This window comes from Centrocercus urophasianus, unplaced genomic scaffold, assembly GCF_019232065.1.
Source record: "Centrocercus urophasianus isolate 14NV4802_14NV808 unplaced genomic scaffold, USGS_Curo_1.0 seq_13, whole genome shotgun sequence".
NCBI lineage: Eukaryota > Metazoa > Chordata > Aves > Galliformes > Phasianidae > Centrocercus > Centrocercus urophasianus.
Genome location: NW_024884475.1, coordinates 34,174,314 through 34,194,393, shown reverse-complemented (window position 1 = coordinate 34,194,393; position 20,080 = coordinate 34,174,314). Strand labels below are relative to the sequence as shown.

At 34.8% G+C, this 20,080-nt stretch overlaps 1 long non-coding RNA gene across 2 annotated transcripts in view; it reads right to left on the bottom strand.

Moving 5' to 3' along the window:
• Positions 1-20,080, bottom strand: part of LOC122157062 — a 245,839-nt gene that overhangs the window by 88,731 nt on the left and 137,028 nt on the right. For both annotated transcript variants that reach the window (XR_006167765.1, XR_006167766.1), the window contains exon 3: positions 3,695-3,757. This is a non-coding gene — a long non-coding RNA (uncharacterized LOC122157062). The remainder of the gene's footprint in view (positions 1-3,694; positions 3,758-20,080) is intronic.

Here is a 20,080-nt window from a genome sequence, read left to right as displayed (position 1 = left end):
TAAATTCAGTGGGTTTTTTTCCATTAATATTTAAGGTAGGCTTTCACTGTTGGGTTCTAATTCAATTTGCACCAGACTCAATAGAAAAGCCACCCCCTATTTAAAGAGTTTTAGTGAAGATCTTTATGAGTACACTTGTTAGAGTCACTTAAACACCTAAATCACAGAACGGCCCAGGTCTGAAGAGACCTCAAGGATCATGAATCTCCAACCCTCTCTGCCACAGGCAGGGCCACCAAACCTCACAAACTAGACCAAGCTCCTGTGGATTTCTCCAGCAGCTACATAAACATACACACAAGAATCTGGGACATTAGAATTAAGGAACACAAATTTCTCATTTTATTTTACAGAAAATTCATATCTTGATCAGCAAGCATTCAGCTTTCTGACAGAAGCGTATTTCCTTCAAATGAAATTCTAATACATTCTTAAAAAACAATTTCATAGATCAGTAACAGTCTGCAATTTTTGCATTTTCTTCCCAAACTAAGCAACCATTCTGCACAGGAAATGCAACAGACTGACAGCAGTGTTGCTCCACTCGCCCAGGATTTGAGGATCAAGTCCATTTCTCCAGCTCTTGCAACCTCAGTGATCATCTCTACAAGCAGAAAAACTGTTGCAGTGTACAACAGCCCTACAGAACTTTATCTAGCAATGGGCAGACTCGGGGTCACGGTCTTTCAGGAAAGACAAGAGGCAAGACAGAAACCAGTAGTCTATATGCTGATCCAGTTCAGCCACAGAAGGTTGCACAGGTATTGACAAAGAACTGATCAAAGTAAAGAATCAACATATTCCAACTTAGTGAAGTTCTGAAAAAATGTAACAACAATCTCAACAGGGGAAAGAGTTTGCACCTACTGAACCTACTGCTAGTGTTTTCTCTCTTTGGCAGATAGATCAAGCAGTCCATATGTGCACCTGAATTTAGACAGCAGTTGAGTGAGAGGACACAACTACCACCAGAACTTCTACAGTTTCAGAGCTGACAGCATCACCAGATTATTTGTAGCCTAGTCACATATAGATCACAGCACCTTGCATATTGCAAGTAAACATAATTTCAGAAAATGACTTTCCTTTCAAATACAATAAATATTTCAGAAAGGAATCCAAGCCCTGTCTAGAAAGCCTCAAAGGCAAATCTCTTCTGATCTGTTAGTTTTTATTCTTCGCTCCCTCCTTCCTCCTGTTATTTTTGTCTTCCTTTATTCCCTCCCTCCTTCTCTGATTTTGCATGTTAACTACTGCCTGTTTTCAAAAATTACACAGTTTAAAAGGTTGAGTTTCTCCAGCTGAAACAGGCTACTCAAACTAATAAATACTGATTTGTCAGTTATAACCAAAGAGCTCTCTATCACCTGCTTTATTCTTCTTTTACGTTGTAAGCAACACATCTATCATTTACTAATTTTGCAGTTAACTGAATTAATTATAGAATGACTTAGCTTGAAGGGGACCTTCAAGATTATCTAGTTCCAACCCCCTGCCATGGGTAGGGTTGCCACCAAAAAGATCAGATTGAGCTGCTTACTCTGGAGCCTTTTTACACCATGATTGCTCTATTCTGTTCTCTTCCAGAGGTCTTTTAGAGAGATTGTCTGTTGCTCTACACATACAGCCTACAGTCTTAAAACTTTTAAGTTAGAGGTTATCTACATGCATTTTTTTTGATGAGTGATAGAAGATACAAGTAAAAAAAGTCATGGTATCTGACTTTCTTTGGAGCTCAGTGATATTTTGTCATTGACACTAATTTTATGAAAGCTGTAAAATAGCTAATTCTTAATCATTTAACATCAGATGCAATTATATTGGTTTCTAAAATGCTATTAGCAAAATGCTATGTGATACTACAATATCTTTACTTATCTGATTTTATTATCTCATGCATGTAACTTTATTAAGCAAATGTGTCATTTTTTCAATGACTTCTTGATATCATATTGCTACCCTTCAGTTCTTATAAATTGAATTCCTCATGAGGTTTCTTATTCTTTTGTTTAGAATAGGTGCAACGTGACCAATCTACAAGTAGCTGTTTTTATCTGCCTTATCATCTTTCAGATATTCCTGAGCTTTTACCTTGTAACAACTCCCACTGAAAAACAATGTCAGCTGATGGAGATTTCCCTTAACTTGTATTGTAGAAATCCCGGTATCAATCATACTAATTTAACAAAGTGAAATATGATCTTCTGTGATAGAAGCTATAGCACCATACTGATGGAATGTAACCGCAGTCCTTTTTCAATAAACTTACATGCAACTCTTCAAACAGTTTTTTTAATTAACTCCCCCTCCCCCCCCCCCCCCCCCCCCCCCTCCCCCCGCACACAGTAACCCCATGCAAGTTAGGTAAAGCAACCCTTTCTGAAATTGTTGTGGCACGAACAATTGAAAAAATATTGTATGTAATGGTGTATCACAAGAGTTTTCCATCTATAACCCAGAATCATTTTCCTGCATTCTCACAGAAGTGGAGCAAGTAGCAGAGTAGGTTGCATTAGGTTGTTTTTCTGTATGTTTTGTCTTTTTTGTATTTGATTCATTTTCAGGTCTATATTAGTAGGTGAAATTCTTCTAATTAAATCTTTTCTTTTTTAACACTTTTAGTTTCAGTTGATCAAAACATTTCAGAATAAAGAAAAAAAAACATGAATAAGAAAAAAGTGTTTATCCTTAAAATATTTTCCCCTTTATAATGAATTAAACAAAAATAGCTGACAACATCCCAATCACTAAACACAGAAACAGAAGCTTAACACAGCAGGCATACTTTATAGCATTTTTAATAGCTGACTGTAGATGCAGTACCACTAAAATATTATAATTCTTGGGCCAACCAATATCATGCCATTAAAGTGCTTTATTCATTTATTCAAGTTGTTTCACTGACTTATTCCTTTTACATGTAAGCCATTACAATGTCAACTGCAATGTCTCCATGTTATGATGTTACAGTAATTGCAGTCTCATACATTTCAATTTTTTTATGCTAATTTTTATTGCTTCACACAGCCCCTCTTCTGATGTTAACTGCACTGTCTCAGACATTTCCACTGGCAGTAACCATTCCAGCAATACATAACTGCAGCTTATTGGCAAGAACTTAGACTTAGGTCTGCTATTTACATTAAAATTAGTCCAAATCATGTTAGTTATATGAAGAAATTAATGATATTGACAGTAATTCGACTCTAAATACAATTTTAGCATTAGAATTATGACCACATTGTAAATGGTGCAGGGGAGGTGGAAATTAATAAATTACATTGCAGATCTGAAACTGCAGCACATTTCCTCATACAAACAAAATAATTTGAAGTGTGACTTGTTTTCCAGACTTCAAGTTCTGTAAAGCATTATGTCATAAGCATGCATTTAGGACTGCAGCTACATTTTCCCTGCTTTTATCTTGCATGAAAGATCTGAGTAATCAACTACTTTTTTTTTTTTTTTTTTTTTTTTTTTAAGATGCTTAAATTTTAGCTACAAGCAGCAGTCCAGAAAGTCTTAGACCCTTCTAATGAAAGTCAAGGAGCAGGCAAAATCCCAGACACTGTGTCCTCAGTAGATAGAGGAACAGAAAGAGACCTTCCATAGCTCAGAGAGGATACCTTGCACAGTGCACATAGAGCAACATTTGGCTGAATCAGTAAACAGACATACAAGGAATATAACTTACCCTGAAATCTTCCTCTTGCTCATCTCTTTCTGTAACTGTCACGCTGTTAAATACGTTTGCACGCTATAAGAGAAAAAAAAATGTGCATTTACTCACTAATGCTATACAATCTTTGGATATAAAAATCTAAATCCTACTTTCCAAATTAATGAATATCAACCAATAAATGGTCAATAAATGGCCACTCATGAGCATAAGAAGTCAAAATGTAAGTCAGTGGAGTGAATTAAGTATAGAACAAAAGCTCTGTAATACTTCTTATCTAAGTCAAACTCTTTACCCGCTTTCACATACCAACTTTAGATATTTGGAAAGATCAATAAAATTAGAGCAAAATATTCATTATTATTGATATTCACCTTATTGATCTACACATGCAATAAACAAATCAAATATGAAATCCAGCAACAAAACTGTTGATCTCCAGAAGTTGGCTGAAAAGAAAACCACTTAGGACATAAAGGTGAAATATTTAGGAAAAGATACACTAACAATGATCTAAATCAAAAATTATTTTCGCAGTGAATTCAGTCCATAGAGTTTCTAAGTAATCTGACCAGGTGATTTCTACATGACTATGCATTCAGAGTACAATTAACTGTCTAAAAACAAATGCATAGAACATTAGCAGCCATCCAGACCTAACACTTCTTGGTTCTTATGCTTCTGTCTTCAAACCTGTACATCAGGATAAGGTCTATTTCAATAATGGAAATGGTTTCTTGTTCCACAGTCAGACTGTTTCAGACAACCACAAGATTTTCCTCTTCCTATTGAAAATGTTCTCTTCCAGTAAGGACAGAAAAATTACATTCTCCAGGTTTTCCTGCTGCAGCATTCTCTAGAGGATATCTGAAAATAGATACCTATTTCTATTACATGCTGTAGACAAAATTTTACTCACTGTGCTATTTTTCATGCCTTCATTATTCACTAATCCCATGACTAAGCTAGAGGTCCCAGCATCACAAATTGCTCCAAGCTCCCAGAAACCTCCAGTTTAGCACAAGCAGAGTAATGCTCTGGGCAACCTGCAGTCTTTTTTTCTCTGTTAGACAACTACAGGCTACTTTGTTTCTCTTGATCTCTTTTTACCTGCAAAGATGGATGAAGGCCTTCATCAGATGCTCACAGGTGGTCCCATAGTTTGGAAACCTGTATGCAGGGACATCAGATCCCCACCCCATCACCAGCTGCTGCAAAATTAGTTAACCTAAACTGAATGATCCCAATACCAAATTAAGTTGTTAAGCATTTTAATTTGAAAATCATTTCCAAAAGTATCAATTCAGTTTCCTACTATAAGAAGGTGGCTGTAAGACTTGTATTTCTCAATTGGATTTAAATAATTCAGCAACAGCACTCCAAACACTTTTAGCCCAGATGTTCCATTGCTCCCAGTATACCGTTAAAAATCATTCCATTGCATCTGGTCATTTATTTTTCCTCAAGTGTCAAAGCTCACAGTATAGCTGCCACAGCAAGAAAAAGATAGAAAAGCAAAAAACTGCCACTATGAGTACCATAAAGCATATGTATAAGCAAGAAGTATCAAGTCTACAGTCAACCATTCACGAGATACTAGAAATGAATTCTCTGTATGTCATAAGCATCATTCATCCTCAAATTCTGAGGTTGGAGACTTGATGATCTTTAAGGTCTTTTCCAACCTGAGCAATTTTGTGAATCTGAACTTCTTCATTAAATTGCATCTCTTAATATGGACAGTTTTTTGTCTCAAGAAACAATATTCTGTACTTCATGATTCCAGTGGGAGAAAAGACTAAATCTAACTGGTTACATTTCAGGTGTGTCAGGCTGCATTTAGAAGGTATGTAATCCAAACAGTTCAAAAGAATTATAAAACAGGCAAAAATATTTCAAGTTAACCTTCAGTTCATTGTGTTTTTTGTTCTCCTATAGAAATAGCACAGCATCATTTTTTCATTTTAGGATTTTCTTCATCATTAGCTGTTTAGTTTTTAATCACTAACCGCTTGCAAAAGTTACAAATTATTACTGGTTGCTATTTCAATTTTTTTTCTTCAGGAAATGCATTATTTGAGTACCCTCACTGTGCTCATGCAGCTGTATCATTAATAGCACTGCACATGGTCTCACACTCACTATAAAATTAGTGCCACCAGTGGGGATAATTGAAAATTAACTGTTGAAACCTGGATGCGTGGTCTAAATAACCAGTATCATTACACTCTTCCAAGGGATCCTTATCTCTTTCATTTACACTTTGAGAAGAGATTAGGAATAATAGTTTTCACTTTATAAGTACACAATGAGATCAGTTTAAGTTAAACCCAGGGTATGCCACGTGAGTTGTACATGAATGGCAATGAGTAAATGCTGAATATTTTCATTGATGATTAAGCTGACAAAAAAACAGGAATAAGTTCATTCCATTTCAAGTAAACCCAAATACATCACTACTGACCTACAAGAAGCATGAAGCAGTCTCATTCTCTAATTCTATCTGTCCTGGCTTAGAGACCAGTCTGCAGAACATGGCAGAAAAGGTTCTGCTTACAAGGTTGGCTTTTTTGCTCACTTTTTACCTTCCTTGGAAGTACTAAGGAACTGTTTTCCAGATAAACACGACAGAGTTCAGATTCATTCCTTACAGCCTACGTATGTGAAATCTTCCACTATCTGCCTTTATCTACCACTATTCTACTCACTTAAAAATTACAGAAGTGTAAATTGTTTCTTTTTAAAATTTGAGTACTTGCAGTGACTGGAGTAATTTATCCTTAAGTAAACTGTGCTAATAAGGTAGTTTAATCATTCAGCAGGTTTGCTACCTGTAAATATATTTAAACCAAGATTAATACGAAAAAAAATTTTCTCCCTTTCTCTACTATGATTACAAAGTCATTCATACTTCCTGACAGACCAATAAGATTTTTTCCCCCTCATTCTAATAATGCAGCTATTTTCTGGTAGTTCTCTGAAACAGAAGACAACTCATCAATTTCCACTAATTTGATAAATATAATAAAATCAATCAAGCATTATAAGAAGTGGACAAAATTCACTGCTCTAAATGCAAGCTCATTTATTCTAGGCACTCTGCTTATAACTGAACCACCAAAGAAATTAATTCCATGTCCTCAATAACCATCTTTTCTATAGAAGAAGGCCCTTACAAAAGATCATATGTTCCAAAATAGTTGTAACTTTATTTTGAATCATGCAGTTAAAACCTTATGACCATTCAAATGCTCAAAGTTTATTATTACCTACACATACAATCTAATTCAAGTCTAACAGAAAAGTTAATATTGATTCTGAATGCTGTATATTACTCACTGTTCTTCTGTATTAGGAGTGCATAAGCTAGAGTAAGAGTAAAAAGGCTAAGTAATTATTTAATTGGAACTACAAGGTCAATAATCATAATGAGGTCCACATGTTTCAGTGACAGCTATTGCTAAGATCTTAAGGGTAAAAACATGCCATACACTCAAGACTTCCTGAATACGATTGTGCTTGACCTTAACAACTAAAAATCTATGAGGAACTGTTTAACTGCATAACCACTTATTATTATGTATCAGACATGTTCAGAACATCTTGGTTTGTATGTTTGCAAAGTTCATCAGTAGAGACCCTGCTACTGAAAGATTCAAGTTCATACTGAGTTAACTACAGCGATAATTGTTTTTTTTTCAGAGACAAAAGATGGCATTTAACATAATCAAGGGGTACCAGCATCCCCAGTTAAAAAGACAGACAGTTTAAGGTAAGACAAGTGGCAAGACTATCTCCTTACTAAGAAAAACATAAATTTTGTAGACAAATATTAAATCTACTTCCAACTGCAGGAGGCCTTCTAAAAGGTTTGCTAATTAAATCCCCTGGTGCCTACAACTGCTGGTGTGACGCATGTAGGTAGTGTCTGAGAAGATGCATGATAGCACAACTTCTCCATCCTAAATTGCATTTGTTCTTCCATCTCTTCATAGACCTTCTAGAAAAGATTTTTAATCAAATAAATATCTTCATTTGTGTGACAATCTGCGTTATGAGCAATTACAATGTAAAATGATAGTGGAACTTAGCACACCGAAAGGTTTACTTTACCTATAAATCAGGACACTTCCCAGGTCTCCTGCAATGCTTGAAGGTGACAGCAAAGTAGTCCTTGAATCCATCACTCAGCAACAATCACAATATAAGTGTGCTATTCCCCAGGAAAAGGAGAGGGCAAAGTGCAGCAATAACTCCACCTCTCATGTCCACCACACACAGTGAAACTGAAACCCACTGGTCTTACATGTTACTGGTGCCTGTGCCACTTGGTGAGTAAAACTGCAGTAATTGCCAATATTTCAGCCTACTTGATGTCATCTCAAAGAAAAAAAAAATTGTGAACGAAGGAAGAGCTTTCAACAAAAATGAACATATGAGTAATTTTTGTGGAGACAATATAGCACTATGCTTGATCTGTAAGGAAGGAAATCGGTTTTCAAAGATTTCATTTTGAAAATTAAATGCAAAAACATGAGCCAGATTGAACGTATATCAAGGAAAGTTCGATAAAGACGAAACAATGGAAGTGAGAAGTCTCATCTCAAGAAAGTTTTGTTGTTGTTTTTTTAAGTTACTACTCAAGTGGGTTTAATTATAAAATCTACTTATGCGGTTACAACTTTGATTGCAAGAAAAGTCAGAAGTGGTGAGTTTATTATGCAATATATGGAGAGCATGGCAGGCATAATTTGTCCTGATTTAAAAAACAATATTTTTCTAAAAAACATTGGTCACCAGACTATAACCCAGTAAGTGCAAGAATTAGGAAAAAATTATCAAAAGAAATTTGGAGAGTAAAGCTGCTGTCAAATTTTATGCTGTGGTGACAGATGAAAGTACTGATGCTATAGATATGGCTCAGCCTGCCATTTTTATTAGAGGTGTTGATAATGAATTGGTGCCACTGAAAGAGACAACTAAATCTCTTGTTTTGTATCAAGCAGTAAAAATTACATTAAAGCAACATTTTTAAACCTCTGTCAACATACCAGATATAGCTACTGATAGCATCCCCATTGAGGAATGATCAAAAAAAAGGACTTAAAATTAATAGATGATGCTATTGCTGCTAGCAATTCAAGTTTGATGAAATATCACTGTATTGTACATCAATACAAGTTACAAGCAAATGCTTTAAAAATTCACAACATCATGCAAATCAAAGCTGTGAATTTCATGAAGTCCAAGGGACAGAATCATCACCAATTCCAGGAGTTCCTTAAAGTACGGACAATAATTACAGGGATATCATTTACTTTTCTGAAGCAAGGTTGTAAAGAAGGGGTAAAATGCAAAAGCAATTTTACTATATATAAATTTAAATCAAATCATTCATGGAATCAGAAAAATGTGTGTCAGAACATGAAGATGAAATCTGACTCACAAACTTTAGCATTTTTATTGAATTAGATTTAAATGAATGAAAGGTGTCTTCAAAGTTAAGAATCAACTTACTTTACATTCCAAGCCATAAATGCATTAACAAAGAAACTTAATGGCAAGCTCAAGCTACGGCAAATAATTTCATGCATTTTTGTGAACAGTAAAAGTTGTGCAGCCTGTTCTATTCAAGAAATTTGGGAATATGTTTCAAGTTTGCCAAGAAATCAATTTTTTTGTTCTATTTGAGACTTCATCTGCAGCTGACTTCTGAATTTTCCCCAAAAAATGTACAGAGTTGCAATCAGATATTCAACTCATAATTCAGTTGTATTTCTTTACCAGACTCCTGGAAGACCTGTCTTACCAAAGGAAAATATCTCTCACTTCACAATCACACCTTATTCATGTCATTTCCTTTGGGAAGTATGTGCATTTATGAACATCTATTTTCAAGGATAAAGTACAGGAAGAGAAAAATTTCAAAAATGCAATAGACACCTTGAACTCAGTAATAATTGCAACCACTTCCATCACATGAGATTGATGTATTAGTTTTAAGAAACAGCCAAATATCCCAATAGCTTTATGTTTTTGTTGCCTTTTTCGGTTTTAATACAAAACATGAAATAAATTTTGTTATCAACTTCGTTATAAAAAATATAATACAGTTAATGTATATATGTTCCAAGACAATTTGTCTTCACACAACATGGTCCTGGAAAGCCAAAATGTTGGAGATGCATGTTTTAAGTGGTTAAAAGAAAACAGAAAGTTACCACAACTAATCTAACTTTGCATTTCAAAGGACCCCTGTTTAACAGGAAAATGTCTTTAGCATATCATGTAACCTTAAAACCAGATAAAAACATTCTTTAAAGAATACATGAATATTCACTGAGCCATTAACTATTGATGAAGTTATCAAGGACAGTGACGCATCCAAAAGAAAACCAAAAGCACCACAGCCAGAGCATGAAAAACAGATAAAATGAAATGTTCATATTGAAATCTCAAGAAGAATGTATACTGGAAATATATTGGAATATATTGTAAACTGGAAATATATTGTAATCTTTATAGTTTGAGTTTTTGCATAAAAGAATAACAATACTATGCTGAAAATGAAATGAAAACAAGACACAGAGAACTAGACAAAATTATTCATCAAAAAGAAAATGATGTTCTGTGGGAATGTTTTATTGTAGCCTGGAAAGACAACCTAAAATAGGTAGAAAATTTTGCTACAAGTTTTTGAGGCAGAACAGAACAAGAAAATCACTTTTTATGCTGCCTAGTGTACTAATGTGCTTCTAAGTATAAACAACTTCAAATAACGATGCATTAATAACAGTCATTTAATATGCATTAGCATGTTTGTAGATGTCTTGTAATTATCTTTAGCTGATCTGAGGGGTGCTCATTTTTCTAGATAAAATCACATTCTTAAGAACTCAACAAAATCTAACTTAAAACTAATATCTACTATTAAGAAAGTACAGGCAGAATGGTACAGTTAATACCATTGTATCTTCCCTCATCCTTAGTTTACAAAATATTCTGTCCTTATTCAAGAAGGTCAGTGCAAAAGAAAAGGAATAGATGGGAAAAACCTTCACCAGTTCTGTAAAAGAAACAGGCTGTTTCTGTCAGTCCCAAAGAAATAGAAGAAGGGCAATTGTAACACAAACATAAATTCAACGTAAATATAAAGTCTTCTCTGTCACAGTTAAGCCATAAATTTAGTCAAAACAGCCTTGGGGAAATCAACTTTTTGTCAGTCAATATAAGACCATTTGGGAATGCCATTTGATCACCATACAGTTAGAGAAGCTAAACTGATACTTTAAACCATCAGGAAGCTAAATTAATCATCTCCTTACAGTAATCAAGGGTTCATGCTTTTGCTATCAGTTACTCAATTCATGCACTAAAAAAAAAAATAAATAAAAAAATAGAGCTGAGCTCTATCGAAGGCACTGCAGAAGGAACATGCTTCAAGATTGACTTTGCAGGCGTCACATAGAAGAAAAAAAATGAAATAATATAGCAAGAGAAGCTTTCAAAGAAACAGTATACTGATTTTGAATTTTAAGAGGCTTTGGAGACCCATTTTACTTATTGCGTTGAGGACAGTAAAGAAAGAAAATATACTGAGTTCTTACATAAGACATACATAGCAAAACAGTATGGAACAAGTCAGTTTGTAGGAAATCCTTCCTATTTTTCTCTTACATGGTACCAACTCCTTAAAGAAATACGCCTTAACTCCATACAAGTACTTAAAAGTTTAGCACATAGCTTTGCTCTCTTGAATCTTTTCTTTTAATTGTTCCTACAGCTTCCCCTTACAAAAGAGAAGGTTTGCCACTCAGCTAAACTATTTTGAGCCAATTTCTGCCAGTTCCTCTCAGACAGTTCTCTCTCTTTTCTCAATCTCCAAGAGCATCAGTGTTCACGCAGCAGTTCCAAGCAAGGCAGCAGGCATTTCCCAAGGGGAACTGGGCTCCGCACTATCACAGAATCACAGAATTGTAGGGGTTGGAAGTGACTTCCAGAGATCATCAAGCCCAACCCCCTGCCAAAGAAGGCTCCCTACAACAGGTAAACCAGTGCAGCCTGTGCAAAGAAACACAGTCAGAGCAATCTGTCTGCCCTGTTCCTTTGGAATACCAAGAAAGCAAACCTTTCTTCCTTTACATCTATTGTCATCACTTAAAACGTGCTTCTCTGTTACTTATCAATTGTATCACAAACCTGGGTTTAATTCCTTTACTGAAAAAATATAAAGCACGCATGAAACTCATTCAGAGTTGTCTTGACTTTCACAATCCACATAATGTCTATGCAGATACTATTTTGAAACAGTCAAAATTGCTGAATTCAAAATCTTTTCCAGCCTTGTTATATTTGGTCAACATTCAATAATTATTATTGTTAGAAAAGCCTTATGCAATAATACTAATTTTGACCTTGGCTTTCTGCCTAGTAGCCAAAGAATTAAGTCCCAGGACTTCATGACCATTCTTTACTTTCAACCTGTCCCATATAAAAAAAATAAGGGCAGAGGAAGATTTCAGAGAATGCATTTGGGAAGGAAAGTCTCAGATACATTAATTCAAAAGTTTGTCCAATTTTAATTACAGCGTTTGAAATAAGATAACAGTGCCATAGAAAGAAATTCACCCAAGTGCCAAATGTGTTTATAATTCACCACAATATCCTTACATGCTCCTGTTCAGTTTGCAGTAATTTTTATTTGCCAGACAGTAATACCACCCTAATCACCTACTATGTTGGAATTTTTCCCCTAAGAATTATATGCTTCATGTTATTAGCACTCCTGTACAGTACTGTAATAATAGTTTCATATCTTTAATTTAATTTTCTAGCAAGAAGCATCTCAAAGTGTAAAATTTTACAGTAAATAGAAAAAATTAGAAGTTTAGACATAAAGCCTCCAACGCATCGAAAGAACTGAGAATTATTTTCTTAGTCAATGACAAGCCCATATTTCTACAAGTTCTATTTGGAAGAGCATAAGGCGACTTCTTATAAATCCATTTGAGTGAAGCAGCTATTGGGAGCCTTGGGTAGTCTGACATGCACTCAGAATGCTACACAAGTCCAAAAGAAAAAGAGCAAGGAAAACATAAAAAGAAAGTAAAGGAAAGGCGTCTTCTCTCAAATGATGCTTTGTTAATGTCTGTCATGGATTAGTTATACCACTTTTAGGTTTAGAATACAAGAGCTTTGTTGGAAGGAACCTTCAGTGATCAGCCAGTCCAAGTGCCTAACACCTTCAAAGCTAACAAAAGTCTAAAGCATATAAATGAAGGCATTATTCAAACACCTCTTGAGCACTGACAGGCATGAGGTATCAACTACTCCAATGGGAAACCTGTTCTAGTGTTCGACCACCATCATGGTAAATAAATGTTTCCTAATGTACAGTTTAAATCCCTCTTGGCACATCTTTGTGCAATTCCCATCCTACCATCAGATCCCAGGAGCAGAGACCATCATTTTCCCTGCCCTCTCAGAGAGCAGTAAGGGCACTTCTTGGCCTCCTCTTCTCCAGGCTGAGCAATGCAAGTGTCCTCAGCCTCTCCTCACAGGACATGCCCTCCAGCACCATTTATCAGCCTTGGTGCCCTCCTCTAGAATCTTTTGAGGATTTTAACATGTGATCCACAGTGAGTTGGGTTTGTATTTTCTGAAATGGATAGCACATTTGATCAAAAGTGACTTGGTGTATCTAGCAGCCTCCATGCTCTCCTGAAGATTGAGTTGCTTTCTTTGCTTGCAAAGTGGTAGCCATTTGCACCAAGGAGGAAGCTATTCCCATCCTAGACTTTACCTCTCCGGTTGAGGAGTTGGTTTTCAAAAAGTTCTTCTTTGATTTCCAAGATACTACAATTTTCATGTATCATTTATAATACAAGCCTGATAAACAACTTCTAGATTTACAACATCTTTTTATTACTACTACCACGACTAAGCAGGCAAAATGCTGCATCAAATTTGCAAAAAATCTCATATACGTAGATGTTACATTGTTAAAAGACTGCACTTTATATACCAAGTGAAGGAGTGAAGATTGCTTTTTAACAAGAACTAAAGCAATGTCTGGAAAAAAAAAAAAACAAGCTTTCTGAAATATAAATCTGAAAAATATAAACCTATAGTATTATTTTTCTCTGGTTTTAGTATTCCTGTTTTTTTTTCAGTTTCCATTACATTCTACTTCTAAGTATTGTAGCACAATCATATATTTTATAACTTCACCACTTACACTTCAGGCTACTGAATTCACTCCTACCAAAGAGCACTTTACTGTGCTCTATCAGTTTGAATGACTGCTAAGAAATATTTTGTGACATATGATGCACTGCATAGCATTCCTGAAGTACAATGCATCTGTTGATTTTTTTTTTTTTAAATGTTACTTGCTAGTTTTTTCTCTTTTTCTTATTACAGCAGCTTGCTCTCTATTTTTTGAATTACTGCCTGTTTCCTGGAGAAGAACTTCCAATCTTTGTTCCTACAACAGCAGCATTTCTAAACTTTCTGAAATAAATGCAAAGACTCTGTTTTAAAAGATATTATATTAGCTCCTAACACTTATTAACCTTGTTATGCTACTCATAAAGAGTAATTAACGAAAGGACTCAACCTTGTCTTCTATTTTTCCTTTATTACTAATCTTTATTACACCAACTTACTATAATGCATACATGGAATAGACACATCCCGTTTACTTTTTCAGTTTTTCTATTCACTTCTATCAACTTTCCCACTGAATTAGGTGAAAGATTCACTTAACCACAATGAACGCTGGATTGTTTGTCCCTAATAATCAAAGGCAGCTAGCTCAATTGCATCATTTTATTCCCAAATCTAATTGTTTGATTTGTTTTGCTGGCCTCAGTTCTTTATTTACAAGTTGTTTTTCTGAAGTGTACCTTGCTACATTTATTATTACGCAAGGTGTGCAAGTACAGTTTAAATACTTCTAATAAAAAGAGTTGTTAGCCATGTTAATGTACTTTTAAGTAGTTTAAAGAGTAATTTTACTTGAAATGAGATATTGAAAATGTTTCTGCAGAAATCCAAGTACACATTTTTAAGTTATTAGTACCAAGGACACATTTAGCTACACCATCTGAAAGTCATTGGGATGGGAAACATTTTAACAAAATACCTTAAAGAAGCTGGGTTTTTTTGTTTTGGTTTGATTTTTTTTTTCTTTTTTTTTTTTTTTTAATACTCAACCAGCCTTAGCATTTTAAAATATAGCATTAGGTCTGCTTTTTCATGGAAATGTAACTAATGACAGCAATACTTAAGTCTGATGAATTACCAAGACACCAACCTCAACACTGAAACAAAATCATTTGTCAGTTGTTTGATGCAATAGGATATCTGTTATCAGCAATGATAAATTGATAGGAAGTCATCTAGTTATATCCGAAGTCCCAGTAAAGACTGATTACAGAAACACCATATGGTCCTCTCCTTTAAGTTATATTAGGAGCTGCATTGTTTGATAAATGTTTGCTTATTATAGACAGACCTTTATCAGGAAATGTCAACAGAATCTAGGAATCAAATCCTACCTGCTTCTCCCTTAAATTTCTTTACAATTATTTGATAAATTGAAATTGTCTGGAATTATTCCACTGATTACTCCCAAGAAGAGGCCAGTGTTCAATAAACGTTAGGAGACTATTGCATTGGCAAGTTTGATTTTCTGTACACAAAACAGGGAATAACCAGCTTTTAAAGTAAAAGAAAACCTTAGGAAATATTGATTGTTTTTAATGGAAATCACTATAATTAGCTTTGTACAGGTATGTATATTTCATAAAGACCATCTCCGTAAAACCTATATGCTTTCACACTCTAGAGAATCATGCTTAAAACACTTCAAGACCATTGCCTAGAATTTGCTCCTAGAAATCTGAAAAGCTACATTGCACTGTCTACCTAGCTTGCAGCCAATGAATCATAATACGTTCTTAAATGAGGAAAACTTCACCAGAACTGAGATAAAAAATAAAGTACAGCAACAATTCCATCCTTCAAAATTGGAAGCCTCCCTACAGAAACAAAGCACCTCACTATCTGCCCAGCAAATATTCTTACAGATACCCCACTGCTTATCTGATTGTAAAAGCCTGGGAAATTTCAATCAATCTAATTGATTTACTTGAATATATGTTTTCTCCCTTGTGTTCTGTTGTCAAACGCTTATTCCTAAAACTGATATGAACTCTGATTTTATCAGAGATAAAATACAGCTGACAAATAGCAAAAATGCATATCTTTGCAAAAGTCTGATCCCAAATCAGTCAGTAATTAAATCTGGGTGCCTTTGGATGGTTTTCTAACAGAGGTCATCAGAAATTCATCACCCTCATCACAAACATTTTTCTGACATGTAGATAGAAACTTCATTGAGGCCACTTGAAGGAACTCAACTTAGTGGTGACAATGCGTTAATCTTATTAGAAAATGAGATTGTTAATGTGCATGTTAACATGCAAAATTTGAAAGTTTAGAACAGACTTCTACAATAGCTTGGAATAAATGTAAGAATTACTACCAAAGCAAATAAGAATGAGGAGCATTCACACTTCGAAGGCTTGATGCAAAATCTAGTTCTCAATTTCTTGAGACACTTGATGACTGCCATAATCATATGCTCATATACAGGGTGGAATGTCAAACATGACAAAGTCTGAAGTTCTCCTTTCACCACTTATGTAATAAATAATTCCTATGGTAGCTGTTAAGCAAAAGGGAATACTTTTTCCTGCAATAATAGATAGAATACTGGAACATGAGGAGCAACAGAAAAGAATTACCTGAACTGAATTTGTCAAGTGCGGCTACTATGAGTGCTCAATCAAATAGCTTGAGCCTCAGATGATAGAGAATATAAATTATATAGAAAAAAAATTACCAACATTTGTGTCCATAGTACATGAGTGTATCAATTGATAGATGCCTTGTAATTGCATCAAAACCAAGTTACAACCTAAGAAACTGACTTCTTATATTGAATGACATCAAGTGAACTTCCCTGTTGATATACTACAAGCAGACATAAATGAATTCATATAAAACAAAGCTCATATAATTTAGAAGAAACCAGCTTTGAGAAGCAGTTTAATAGTGGTGTCACAGTAAAAATTCTGTTAATGCAAAAATGTGTGGCATGCCAACAGAAAAAGATTCTATTTTATAGAATATATCGTACCATGAAGACACAATGTCAATTAAATTCTTTAAAATCCTACTTTAAGTGATTAAAATATACCTGAGAGATAAACAGACTGATCTGAAAAAGAAAAAAAATTTACAGAACTGCATTGATTCACATTCTAAAACTATCTCAACACATTTGGCATAATCAGTTCTTGCTTTGTAGGAGAATAATATTAAATTAGATTGGTATAGATAGCTTTCTATATAGCTTGACATAGGCATGTTATTAAAGATGAGTTATAGTGACAGTTTTTGTAAAGACAGTTGTTAGAAACTATCTTCAGTTGATTAGAACTCCCTCTTATTTTTTCCCTTATTGTTCTGTGACAGGTAAAACTTTGTCAAATAATTAAAACAAGACCATTGTACACATACATTCCCAACTCCTTACCCAGCCCAAGAAAAAGATAATTTTTAAACAAGTCAATATAGAAGTGAGGTTTTTTTGAATGGTTTGTTGGCTTCTTTTACTTATTTCTGAAACAGGGAACACCAGTATCACTTTTTTGTGGGGATTTTGTGCAATTTAAACCATATTTATAAGAATTTGTAGAAATATACAGCTATATCATGCAGTCAGTGACACGGGTGGAAACATACTATAGAAAACTTAGCCATATTTAATAGTCCTACCAACTTGCTGATAATTTGCAATAATGCCTTGTCAGAAATGCAACACTGGAAGATCCTTAAACATTGTCTTCCCTGAACAAAACTGTATTTCTTCTTGTGTTACCCATTGTGTCAAAGGGGTTTACTAGAGAAGAAATCAAAGAACAGAAATAGTTTATGTCATTATTATTTACCCCCTTGGTGGTTTTTTTTTTTCCACATTTATTATCTATTTATTTTAGAGTTCAGTGCAACCCCACACAAGTTTTTGCAATTACAGTCAAAATGTGTACTGTGAGCTTATTTATGCAAAACTGTGCATACAAATTCACTTAAAACATATAACCAAAATTTGTGAGAAAGGTATGAGATGCTCTCTGGATGTTACAGAACATCATGGGTTCTGCTTACAGCTCTGCAAGCTACACTTGGGCCAAGACTTTTATCAATGCAGATCTAAAAAGCAGCATTTTTTTAATTATATTCTTTAAGAGCTTTTACATAAACACATGTGATAACATTCTCAAGTAGTAAATTTTTCTGTGTTAAGAAGTGCTAAATTTGTTTACTGTAATGTCATTTGCTTGAACAAACACTCACTCTGGAGGGGCACCACTACCTTTTAATAGACACTTAATACAGCTGCACTGGGACAGATGACTGCAAGTGAAGGGAGTCCTCTTAAAAGCCTTCATCTATTGTTGCTTCCTTTTGCAAAAGACCTGTAGTGTCTGGGTGGTGTGAGGGGAAAAAAAAAAATAAGACGTTGAATTAAATCTAAATATAAATGTTAATTAGTAAGTTTTTCTTTTTTTTTTTTTTTTTTTTTTTTTTTTTTTTTTTAAACTACACCAGGAAAGACTACAAACAAAGCTGCGCATCTAAGCTTTTACAGATCATCACTAGGCAGAAGATGCTATACATTTACAGTAAACAAAAATTCAGATTAGGGATTTCAGTTTACAGTTAGAAATTCACTCGTTAGTTACCCTGAGGATGTTTATACAAAAAAACCATGGTTTGCACAGATAGTGCCAGTTCAAAGTTTTTATATATGATAACATTGTTTAAGTGGAATTGGAGAGGAGGACCAAGCAAAGAATACTCTCACTTCACACATCCTCTGTGAATCAGTACATCAAAGGTTGTTAAGTTCTTTACAGAGAGAGTGGTGAGGTGCTGGAACAGGCTGCCCAGGGAGGTTGTGGATGCCCCATCCATGGAGGTGTTCAAGGACAGGTTGGATGGGGCCCTGAGCAGCCTGATTTAGCAGTAAACATGGAGGTTGGTGGCCCTGCATGTGGCAGGGGGTTGGAAATTCATGATCCTTGATGTCCCTTTCAACCCTGACCATTCTGCGATTCTGTAATGAAACTTTGGGGTCACTTAGACCATTTGATGAGTGATAAAAGCAGTCTGTGTAACTCCAGAATTGAGTTCAGAATCTGATCCCACAATATACTTAGTTTTACAAAGAATGATAGGTATGGATCTGCATGCTTAGATGATAAGAAAATTGATCATTTTGTCAAGAAAAAGAAAAGACAGCAACAAAACCTGAGCCTAACCAAATGTACTCACATCTATTAAAGAAAAGATCAGAACCTATGAAATTCCTAACACAATGAACATCCATTTAAACTGAATTATGTATGTACATACTAGTAATAGAAGAAATTGGTCAGAGGTTAATCATTTAGAAGTAGATACCACTGAATTGCTATGAATCTGTTACGTCTCCAACATCCCACTTACTAAATTAAAAAGCCAGCTTCAACACCACAACACTTAATTAGCTTTTTCCTCCTTTATCTGGTATGTGAAATGAAATAATGTTGTTTCTTAAATAGAGATCATTTTGACGTCAGAAACTGCATACCTGAACATTTGTGAACATATTCTCTTGTACATGATTCAAAGTCTGAAAGGAAAAAGGATGAAGGAGTGTCTAGCCGATTTATAATTTGCAAATAAAAGACCAGTTCCGTGAAAATCTGAAGTTTCCTGAAAAAAAGTTTACTGCCAGTTTCATGCAGAGATTTAGGAGAATACCATCTGATATTTAATTGTCCCGTTACCTAGGGACAATTATCGTGGGGCTGCTTTTCAAGGCCACAAGGAATTTAGAAGTCTGTTCATGCACTCAAATCACAGGAAAGAGATGAACAAAGGAATGAGAAGGCACTAACATTTGCTTCCATATCAGGAGAAATTTTCAACTCTTGAAAAATAAGCAGTTCTGTCCTTAACTTAATAACAATTCCAATGAAGTACATATTGGGTTTTTACTGAAGACTTCTGATATGCATGAATACACACAGCAGTTCAGCTCTCCTGCTGACTGACACCCATTTTGCCTGAGGGAGATGTTGCTAGATGCAATAGACACTTTTTTTTTTTTTTAAAAAAAAAAAAAGAGAATGATAAAGCCTATTTAAAGCCATGCCCTTCTCCATCCAAATGTCTCTACAAACACCAACAGGATAGAACAAATGATATCATGTACCATACCATTACCATCTGACAGATGTGCACTGTTTTAAATGAAATGGATTGTGGTCTCAAAAAATTTTT